Genomic DNA, 10,689 nt, shown 5'->3' on the forward strand with positions numbered 1-10,689 from the left:
AGGGGGGACCACTCGATTGGTAGCTCAGGTCTAGAGCCACGCCAGCAGCTGGGGGGAGATCGGGCCAGGTTCAGGGAAGCTTCTGGAGTCAATCCTATGGGCTGGATGGGCCTGGGCTGGAGTGGGTAAAGTAGTTTGGTGGGGTTCACCGAATGAGCCCATTTGAGCTCTTGGTTGAGCTATGGAGCACGCCAAGGCTTGGGCTGGGCTGGATTAGCTCCTAGAGAGCTTCTGGAGTCAAATCCAATGGCTGGACTTGCTTGGTTCGGGTTGGGGAAATTGGAGGGATCGGGTTGAGCAAAGGTTTGACCACTTAGAGTTCATCTGGGCTCCCATTGACTGTTTGACCAGTCAATGGGTCAATGAGTGCTGAGGTGGCAGTGGGGGAGTCTAGTGAGTTGTTTAGATACATTGGACCCCATGCCAAAGCAAAGGAGATGAGGATTTAATAAGGTTTGACCATGAGAGTCTTTCTTGAGCTCTTGTTGACTGTTTGACCAGTCAACAAGAGTCAAGGTAGCTGAGGTGGAGCCTGGATGTGGTGTGGAATTGTAGATTGAAATATGGATATAGTCTTAATCAAGGAGTTTGAGATCCATGAGTTTGATCATGGGGAGAGTTTTAAGGCTTGATTTGACTAGCTTGAGCGGTCAACTCTAAGCAAGATTGATAGAATAGGGCGTGTTTTTCAAACAAATGTTGGACAATAGTGAAGGTGTTTGCAAAAGGGGTTTGATGAAATTCAGAAATGATTTGAAATTGAACTAAAGGATAACTAATGCTTGATGATCTACTGAGCTAGCCTGAGCTAGCTCAATTGGTCATCTTGATCGATCATTGATTGAGGAGATAAATGACATAGAGTTTGATATGTAGAGCTCCTAGTGAAATAATTTGAGTTTGATTAAGGTCATGAAGGCTAAAGCAATGTGCTAGATATACTAAATCAAGATGTGATTGGGGTATGGTTGTAGGATATCTAAGTGATTGATTAGAGTTTGAGTGATTGATTTGTTGAGATTTATAAGATTATTGATGGATGAATACAGGTTATTGATTACATATTAGATGATTGAAACCTTTGATTGGTTTGATTGCATGGGCTTGAAATCTTACTGAATTTTGAGATATAGATTGAACTGAATCAGGATTGATCTAGGACTAGATTGATCCAGAATTCAGATGAGTCTAAGGTCTAAATAGATCCTAAGGTGTGGATAGATCTAGGGTCAGGATAGGTCTTAGGATCCAAATTAATCTGAAGGGTTTGAAGTCTGGATAGATTGAGATGAAAATTAAATTGAGTTCGAATTGATTTTAGGATCCTATAGAGACCTCATACAAAAATGAGGTCAACACTCCTCTTCTTTCAACAGTAACCTACTTGATTATGATTAAACAACCTATAGATGAAGCCTAGCTAATTCTTGACTATCTTTATGGATTTTTTGAAATTGGTCATGTCGGCCATAAAAGAAAAAAGAATATTGCCCTAGGACATCTTGTTGCCTACATTTTAACAAAGAAGTATGAATTGATTCATCCAGTTCAAGATTTTAAAGAACCTCTCTACTACAACGACGGATCTTTTTGAGCAATCTTCAATAAAGATGAATCACGTAAAGCACATGTTATTAGTGATTCAGAGGAGGAACATAAACCTGCAACTGCACCTGCTAGTGAACCAAATTATTAGTATTTGTTTCAGAGATTTGATCGCTTTAAGTCTCATTTTGATCAAAGATTTGATCAAATTGAAACTCACTTACAACAGCGGGATGTTCAGTACAATGAGGACATGGGGTACATGAGAGAGCAGATGAATGATATTAGTTCTAACATGCTATGATAAGTAGTTATTTTAATTTTTTCAGCATTGTGCCTCCTCCTCCTCCTCCAGATCAGGGACCATCACTTGGTTATGTTTTTCTTTAGATGATGTGATTGTGTTTTAGTAGTTTGTGATGTATTCTGTTTTTGTTATGTGTTTGTTTCATTAGATGTTTTTTTTTTATTTGAATTTTAAGTGGTATTGATATCATTCATAGATTGTAATATCCATTATAATTATATCAATATGAGTTTTTGTTGTTTTGATTTTAATATTATTTTGAAATGTGTGTTAGCCTACATGAAAATTCCTAAAATTTTTGATCCTACAAGTGCTATACCTTGAAGTGCAACTTAAAATTAAATTCATTAGAAAATCTAATTTTTCTAAATTTAAGTTTTGATTATAACTTGATATAATTAATAATGTTAATTTCATATCTCTAATTAGACTACATTAATGTTCAATATTATTATTGCAATTGTGGTATTTTCTTGTTTTGTATTTCACTTATCAATAAAATATTGATGCACTTAGAAAATTTTGAAATTTTTTATTATTGATTTTGGAAATATCAAGATTACTCTTGAATATATATATATATATATATATATACAAATGTACAAAAATCAAAAGAAATGCGCAATGGTTCGCAAGTAAAGAAAGAGGCACAAAATAAGCCCAAAAATAAAAAGATGCATAAAATTTGCCAATAATTTGAAAAAGATTCGCAAAGCGCCACATGTGGTAATTATTTCTTTTCATTATCTTTTAATCTTTTAATTCAAATTGATCTACTGTACATTTATGGAGTTTAGGAGATCCTTAGAATTTAAAATTTATACAAACAATAATTGTTTTGCCATCATCAAAAAATGGGAGATTGTTAAGAGAGTTGCTATTTGCATATTTTACATTCTTGTAACTTGTAAAGTTTTGATGATTCCAAATATTATTGTTTTAAAGTTTTGTTTTTCTCCTAACATTTTTTTTAGAAGAATTATTTTTGCTCTTTTGTGGACTAACATTTTAGGATAATCGAACTCCAGACTAATGAAGAATTCAAATTAAAATTCAGCATGAGATAATTTAAAAATTGAAGCTTGTACTTTTAATTATATTATGTTTGAGAGGGAGTGATTGTAATTAAGTAGCTTAGCACACACACACTTGGGGAGATCTTTCAAAAATCATACTGATCATACGGGACGAACTAGGTTCGTACGGGACGATCAAGTCAGTTATCCCCACGGAAGAGTAATGGATAGAACAAGATGGCAGAAAATTTTTCTAAGTCATGATCGTCCAGGACAAACTACAATTCATCCTAGGACGAAATGCTCTCTGAAAAATTTTCATTCAGACAAAATCCTGTTCGTGCAAGGATGAAATGTTCTCTGGAAAATTTTTGTCCAGACAAACTATAATTCATCCCAGGAAGAAATGCTCTATAGAAAATTTTTGTTCAGACGAAATCCTATATTCAGCCCAGAACAAAATGCTCTCTAAAAAAATTTCGTCTAGACGAACTACCATTCGTCCCAAGATGAAATGCTCTCTGTAAAAATTTCGTCCATACAAACGATTATTTGTCCCTGGACAAAAATGCTTTTTCCTTTCTAAATTTTGATAACTTCCTACAGTTTGACGAAACCGACCCATGGTATAACTGTTCGTACCGGACAAACTTGGTTCATATGGGACGATAATCAGGTACGAAGTCAGTTCGTACCAATATACATTGGGTTCATATGCAACTGATTTAAGTAAGTTCGTCTAGGATGATCCACGATCGTACAGGACGATCCACTTTGTTCAGACTTGAATATCAACAGCTTTTGGATGGTTTTTGTATCTTTCCTATATAAAGTTCAATTAGAAATGTCATTTAGTCTTTTTGCCTACTGATATTCGTGCCAACTGAAGAGAGAGTCAAGGAGTGAGTGTGAGAGAGTGTTTGAAGGAGGATTCTTACTTTTGGAGCGTGAATGATTCACTTGGTACTCAAAGATAAGAGTCTCTACTTGTGGTTTGTGTTTACTTCACTTTTTCTCTCTTCCTTCTAGATTTCTTGTGAGAAGATCTGTCAAGGAGACCTGGTTCTCTTCTGACACTTGGAGAGTGTGAACAGCCGAAGGGTTCTCTGCCCACGCTTGGAGAGTGTGAAAGGACGAAGGGTTCTCTGCCCATACTTGGAGAGTGTGAAAGGACAAAGGGTTCTCGGCCTACACCGGGAGAGTATAAAAGGACGATGGTTCTCTGCCAACACTGGGAAGAGTGTAAAAGGATGATGGTTCTCTATCACACCAGATAGTGGTGGAAGAGAGTTTTGTAAAAGTTTCTCCGCCTTGCTGTGGGTGCAAAAGGAGAGTCACTGGTGGTATTAGTGCAATACTCGGAGGGTGCGTCCGGGGAGTGGATGTAGGTCGTATTTGACCGAACCACTATAAATCTTGTGTCTTTTTATTTTCTACTGCCTTCTATTTTTACTGTTTTACTTGTAGTTGAAAAACTTTTTTTACAAAATTCATTAAATAAAATTTTTGGTATAAAAATTAAAAGAGAGTAAATTTTTTAATTACCAATTCACCCCCCATCTTGGTTAGCCGCTGTGACATAAAATTAGGTTTAACAACCTAATTCATAGTGAATAAGTTTCAACATCTTCTTGGTCAGACTGACCAAGATGATCGTCCTCCATCAAGCACAAGTTTGTAGTCTCCTCTTCAGCTTCAATCTCAGAGGAGTCAGATACATAATCTACCTAGAATGCCTTTTAGAATTGCTTATTTTCCTTGTCCTTTATGAACTTGGGTTTCTCCTCACCCTTTTCCATGCTTGGCTGAGCCTTAAGTGCGGGACTATCAGCATTAACATTTCCCGACTTCCTACATTCAAAATAGATCATATCATTATAACTCTTAAAATTTTTGTTATCCTTACCTTTATCTCACTTCTGATGGTTCTTATACTTCTTCCTTATAAAGCTTCTGAATTGCCTTATGATTAAGGCAACATCATCGCTTTCAGACCCGAAAGAATTTGTGTCGGTGTTGTTGGCCTTCAGCGCCACAGTTTTCTCCTTCTTTTTCTCACCTGCATCAAGGTTTCTTTGATTCACCCCTTGCACGTAAGCAATGAGTGATCCAAGTAAGTTCTCAATCAAATAAGTATTCAAATCTTTAGATTCAATAATTATAATAATCTTAGCATCAAAGGAAGAAGGCAAGCATCTCAAAATTTCATTAACTTTTTCATAATTCATGAGTTCTCTTCCTAAAGCATGTAGTGAGGTGATAATTTGAGTAAATCTAGCATACATGTCAGAAATCAATTTAGTAGATTTCATATGAAAACGTTCATAGTCATGCAATAAAATATTCAACCGAGATTGTTTAACTTTATTTATTCCATCATAAGTAATACATAATCTATCCCAAATTTATTTATCGATAGTACAAGTTGAAACATGTATATAATCTTCAAATTTTAAATCACAAAAAAAAGTTCAAACATTTTGCATTAAGTTGCGCTAAATCCCTTTCATTAAAAGGTCATTCAGTAAAAGGAAGTTCAGTTTTAATACCATTAATTTCACGTGACAGAGGTGAATAATCTTCTTTAATAAGCATCCACATATGATAGTCAATCGATTGTAAAAAAGTAGACATGCGATATTTCCAAAAATCAAATGGAATGTTATCAAACAAAAGGTGGTCTGGAAATAGAGTATCCTTCTGTAGTATTACGATTACCAGAGTCAGCCATGGATCAAAATTCAAAAGTTTTCAAAAACTTGATTTTATAAATCATGCTCTGATACCACTTGAAAGTTTGTTAGGGATGTTATGCCCTTATAAACTAGCCCAAGACTAACCAAGATGGGGGTGAATTAGTATTTAAAAAAAAATTAATCAAAAACACAAATTCAATTCAAACCAAAATTTATCACAAAGAAAATTAAAGTGCGGAAATTAAATGTCAAAAAAGCAGTAATAAAGAACACATAAATTTATAGTGGTTCGGTCAACTTGACCTACGTGCACACCCCAGAGCCTCTCCTCTGAGTATTACACTAAACTCGGTGACTCTCCTTTTACTCCCACAGTAAGGTGGAGAAGCATGTACAAACCTCCTTTCCACCAACACTAGTGATGTAGAGAACCCGACTCCTTTTGCTTCCTCCTGAAGCAGGCAGAGAACCTGACTCCTTTCATTTTCTCCAGAAGTAGGCAGAGAACCTCAATTAATTGCTAAATTAGACATCTCTCGAACCTCCATGGAACCAGGGTTAATGATTAGAAAAGACTACTTGGATCCTTACTTGGAGAAACCTTTGTGAAACCCCTCATAAACTCCCCCTCATAAGATCCTCTCTCTCTCTCTCCCTTACTATCCCTCTCCTCTTCGCTCTCTTAGGTCAAGACAGTAGCAAAAGATACACTCTTGGGTAAAATAAGAGGTCTTATATATAAGAGCTTAGGATTAGCTCTTAATTGTAACAAACCGACATTATCGTCCATAATGATCTAAAGATCGTCCTATACGATCAGTACAAATTCAGCTCAATCAGCCAGGAAGATCTAGGACGATCGGAGGGTTAATTTGTTCATATCGTCCAGGACGATAGTATATCGTCCTGTAAATTTATTTCAATTCATCGAATATTATCCATACCATCACCCTTAATGGATGTTTGGACAATGAAAAATTAAGTTGATCGTCCAGGATAATTAGTTCAAAACATCACAAATCATTTAGAACAGCACCCTGAATGGATGTCTGGATGATGAAAAATTGACTAGATCATCCAGGCCTATCTCACGATAGTCCGAAATGATTAGTTCAAAACATCACATGTCATCCAAAACATCGCCCTTAATGGAACCAGGCTAATGTTTTATCGTCTAGAAAAAACTATGGTTTGTTAACTGATCATCCAGGATAATCCTGCGATCATCCAGGATTATATGATTGAGCAATCAAACCTTAGATTTTTTCCTTAATTATAATATTAATTTAGGCATAATTATGTTGTATCGTCCTGGATGATGTCCAAAAATAAAAGATGCCTAAATTGATATGGCGGGTGATTCTTTCTCATTTGATCCTATCGTCCCGGACGATGCTAATATCATCCAGGAAGATTCGCTTAATTGTGGTTGTCTTAGCCAGGATGCCCTAATTAGGATTTCTATTTTTAACTGATCGTCTAGAATGATTTTGGGATCGTCACAGACGATGTGATCAAAAATAGAAAACTCTAATCAAATAGATAGAATTTTCCCCCAAGTGTGTGTGTGCAAGGTTACTAAGCATCAAGATCCACACGTTTATAATTGACTCAAGAAAGGGTAAAAGATACTTGACGTACATTACAAACTGATTCAATCCTAATCTACCCAATCTTTAGCTGGTTTGATTTGCAAATTGATCTTGTAGATCTGAAACGTTAGTAGACAATACAGTCGTAGAAAACAGAAATATTTGCTATCATCAAAATTATATTCCCTGAAATCAGATTTATAATAAAGCTGATTCTACATGCGATTCTTATCTCTATAGGCCTCACCTATCTAGAATACCTAATGGGATGGCTATAATAATAAGCAATCTAGTATTTCTATGAGAAAAATAACTCTCTTGGGGTTAAATAACTCATATGGTGGAATGATTAAATATAGATTTTACATCCCAAGGTCAATCAATACATACAACTTGTTGTTTGATGTCATGTAGTATTATATTTTCCATGCGTATTATAGTACATGAGTTAACTTTGATATATAATATATGTAAATCGTGCAAATGTACATAGATAAACCTCCTAACTTAGACGAAATTAGTCTATTAATGATTGATGCTGGTATCAAAATCATTAGGATACTAATAATCTTCATAGCTCATCAGGATTTTGTGCTAGAAAGATAGCAAATTAGCTAGGCCATTCTCATATCATGAATGACAGTGACCACATAAGCAAATCATATACAACATAAAACAAATTTCAAATTGGAATATAACATTCAACATATTATGATTATAAGATGCATAATATGAGTATATTACAAAAATATTGCAAATGTAAAATGCTTTACACTACAATTATTGTAGAATGCAAAATATAACAATATGTATTATACAAAGACAAATGTGTTGTGTAAGTATAGTGATTTAAATATGAATGTATTATTTAAAGGAAAATGTATTATGCACAGGCATATATAAGTATATCATGCAAGTGTAAAATGCAAAATACATTACGCATGTGTATAACCGTTATTCAATGTGTTAAATTTGTTACAAAAATACACTAGAATATATATCCTACATGTGCTCTGACAAACGTGTTAAAGTCAAACACAAATATTTTAGAACGTTGTGCAAGGTCAAATGTTCATTCTATTTTCAAACTAAACAAAACTTGCATGTGCTCCGGTTGTCACATATGATTCCTAAATCCAATGGTCCAAAAATATTGTGCATGTCTAGTATTCAAGTTTCCTCCTCCTCCTTAGAAGGACTAGAGTCGACCTAACTTGAATCATGAAACACCTCTCAAATTCCTACACATATACAAGCGACTTTAATGTTACCCCGATGATAGTCGTGATGAATATAATATTAACCGGAGGGGTTAAATATCAAAATCAATAAAAGATGGATGTTCTTACTTCTTATATTCCTTTTCATATAGAACTTCTTTTTACCTATCATAAGAATATTCTTTCACAAAAAAACCACTAATGATAATGCCCTTGCTCCAAAATGCTCAAGGAACTAGAAACACCGAGATTGATCTCTATAGATTCCTTCATGAGATATTCTTAAGGAGAAACCTATCAAACTACAGCTCCTCAACTATATAATAATAAGCTATATTCTCCCAAGTTGCATAGGACTGTCATGTCCCCCTTATTTTTGAGCTAAAAGAAAAGATTGTACTACTCTCTAAGGCATGCTAAGGCCCCTAAGCACTTAAAATCTGCATGATTGCCAGATCCCTTAGTACGAAAGAAAGCCATATTTATAATAAGATATTTTTTTATTTTCCATTGAGCGACTCATGGAAAATTATGTTTCGAGTCCTAAGGAAGACAACCTATAAACTAAATTTCCCCCACTCTAAAATCTTTTAAGGAGATGCCTACTCGACTATAGTCTCTTGACTACATAATTATCATTCATGAGAACCCGAGTATCGTGGGACCATCAAGTTCCCATTTTCATCTAAGCTAACATAAAAGTTTGAACTACTACTTGTGGTGAGTTATGGCCTCAAGGCAATCAAGACCTACTTGCATGCCAAAGCCTCCATTTTCAAGGAAAGTCAACTTTTTAGCAAGATCCACTCTTTATTCTATGTCAAGAGACTAGTGATAAGCTATATTTTATAAACTTAAAAACATAACTCATAGTAAGCTCACGTACTCTTAACAAAAGAAAATCACAAGCCATTTATTATTTCATAAATTACACATCCTTCACTTGAGGAACTCATGCAAGGGGGAAATCATATCTTTCAAACGCATATAAACACGCTTAATTCTTTTTAATGAATAGATGTTTTCATTAACCACATGTTTGAGTAAGATTCGTAAAATAAATCATTATCATCAAGGGAAAATTGTATTTCCCCAAGATATCCCCAAATTATAAAAGAATGGGGTCTTTCAACAAACTTGCTCTCAAATTACAAGGATAAACATGATCACTTGAGTAGTACGAGACCATTAAGTCCCTTTCTAGGTCCAAGATGAAAGAAAAGATTGTAGTACTCCCAAAGTCGCATCGAGTCCCTCAAGCACTCAAGTCTTGTGTGAGCACCAAAGCCCTAGAACGAAGAAAAGTCATCTTTTTATAATGATTTATTCCTTATTCTCTGCAGAGTCACTATGGGAACAGAGTTTCATTAAACTTGTTCTAAATCCACAAGATCAATCACAAAGTATAAAGGAGATAAATTTCATCAAACTCACTCTCAATTCAATTGATCAATTAAGATTATAAGGGATAAAATCTCAAACTCTCCCTCAATTCGTAAGACATATTATATAATGTCAAAAACAACCCAGTAAGCATCCAAACACAACTTTTAGATAAGCATCTTAACAAAATGGAACAAAGGTATAAAAAAAAACTTTTATTATATATCTTAAAGGAATCACAAATAAATCTTGTTTAATGTCTCTCATTACAAACATCTATACTTATTTGCACAAAGGACTTGATCTATTTTCCAGTGGAATACATGGAGACTAAACAAGTAGTTTTTAAAATCGGAGTCGAATGGGAAAAAAACCTCAAAACCCATTTCACCCTACTTTGTGAGAATTATTCCCATACCAATATCTGCATTGAAAAATTGATTTGGACAGTCTCATACAAAAGATTATCTTGACCTAGCTGGGTGAGTCGTCTGAAAAAAGTGATATGGCCTAAATTGCCCAATGAGATGACTCTTCCACAAAACTTCATAGTGATAGAATTAGTCAATGATTCATATTTAATCATCTTCAACTAATTTTGGCTACCTAAAATGAATAGAAGAAGAGAAAAGAAAAGAAAGTAGTGTGCATCCATCATGCCATAGCACCTCCTCCTTCTTCTCCTTTTCTCTTTCCAAAACTCAGAGTACTAAGTTACCCATACATAAAAAAAATTCATTTACATCTCAAGGCTAACATTATGTAAAGACAAGATTTATTTATCTTTTTTTATTTTTTTCCTATTTCATAGGAAGAAACATCACAAAGCTGACAAAGGAACACAACCACACCCACAATAAGAAAGGAAGCTCACCTTGAAAGGTAGACTCGAGGAATATCACCATATCTATAGATACCATCAGCATGAGA

The sequence above is a fragment of the Dendrobium catenatum genome, unplaced genomic scaffold (genome assembly GCF_001605985.2).
Source record: "Dendrobium catenatum unplaced genomic scaffold, ASM160598v2 fragScaff_scaffold_203, whole genome shotgun sequence".
Lineage (NCBI taxonomy): Eukaryota > Viridiplantae > Streptophyta > Magnoliopsida > Asparagales > Orchidaceae > Dendrobium > Dendrobium catenatum.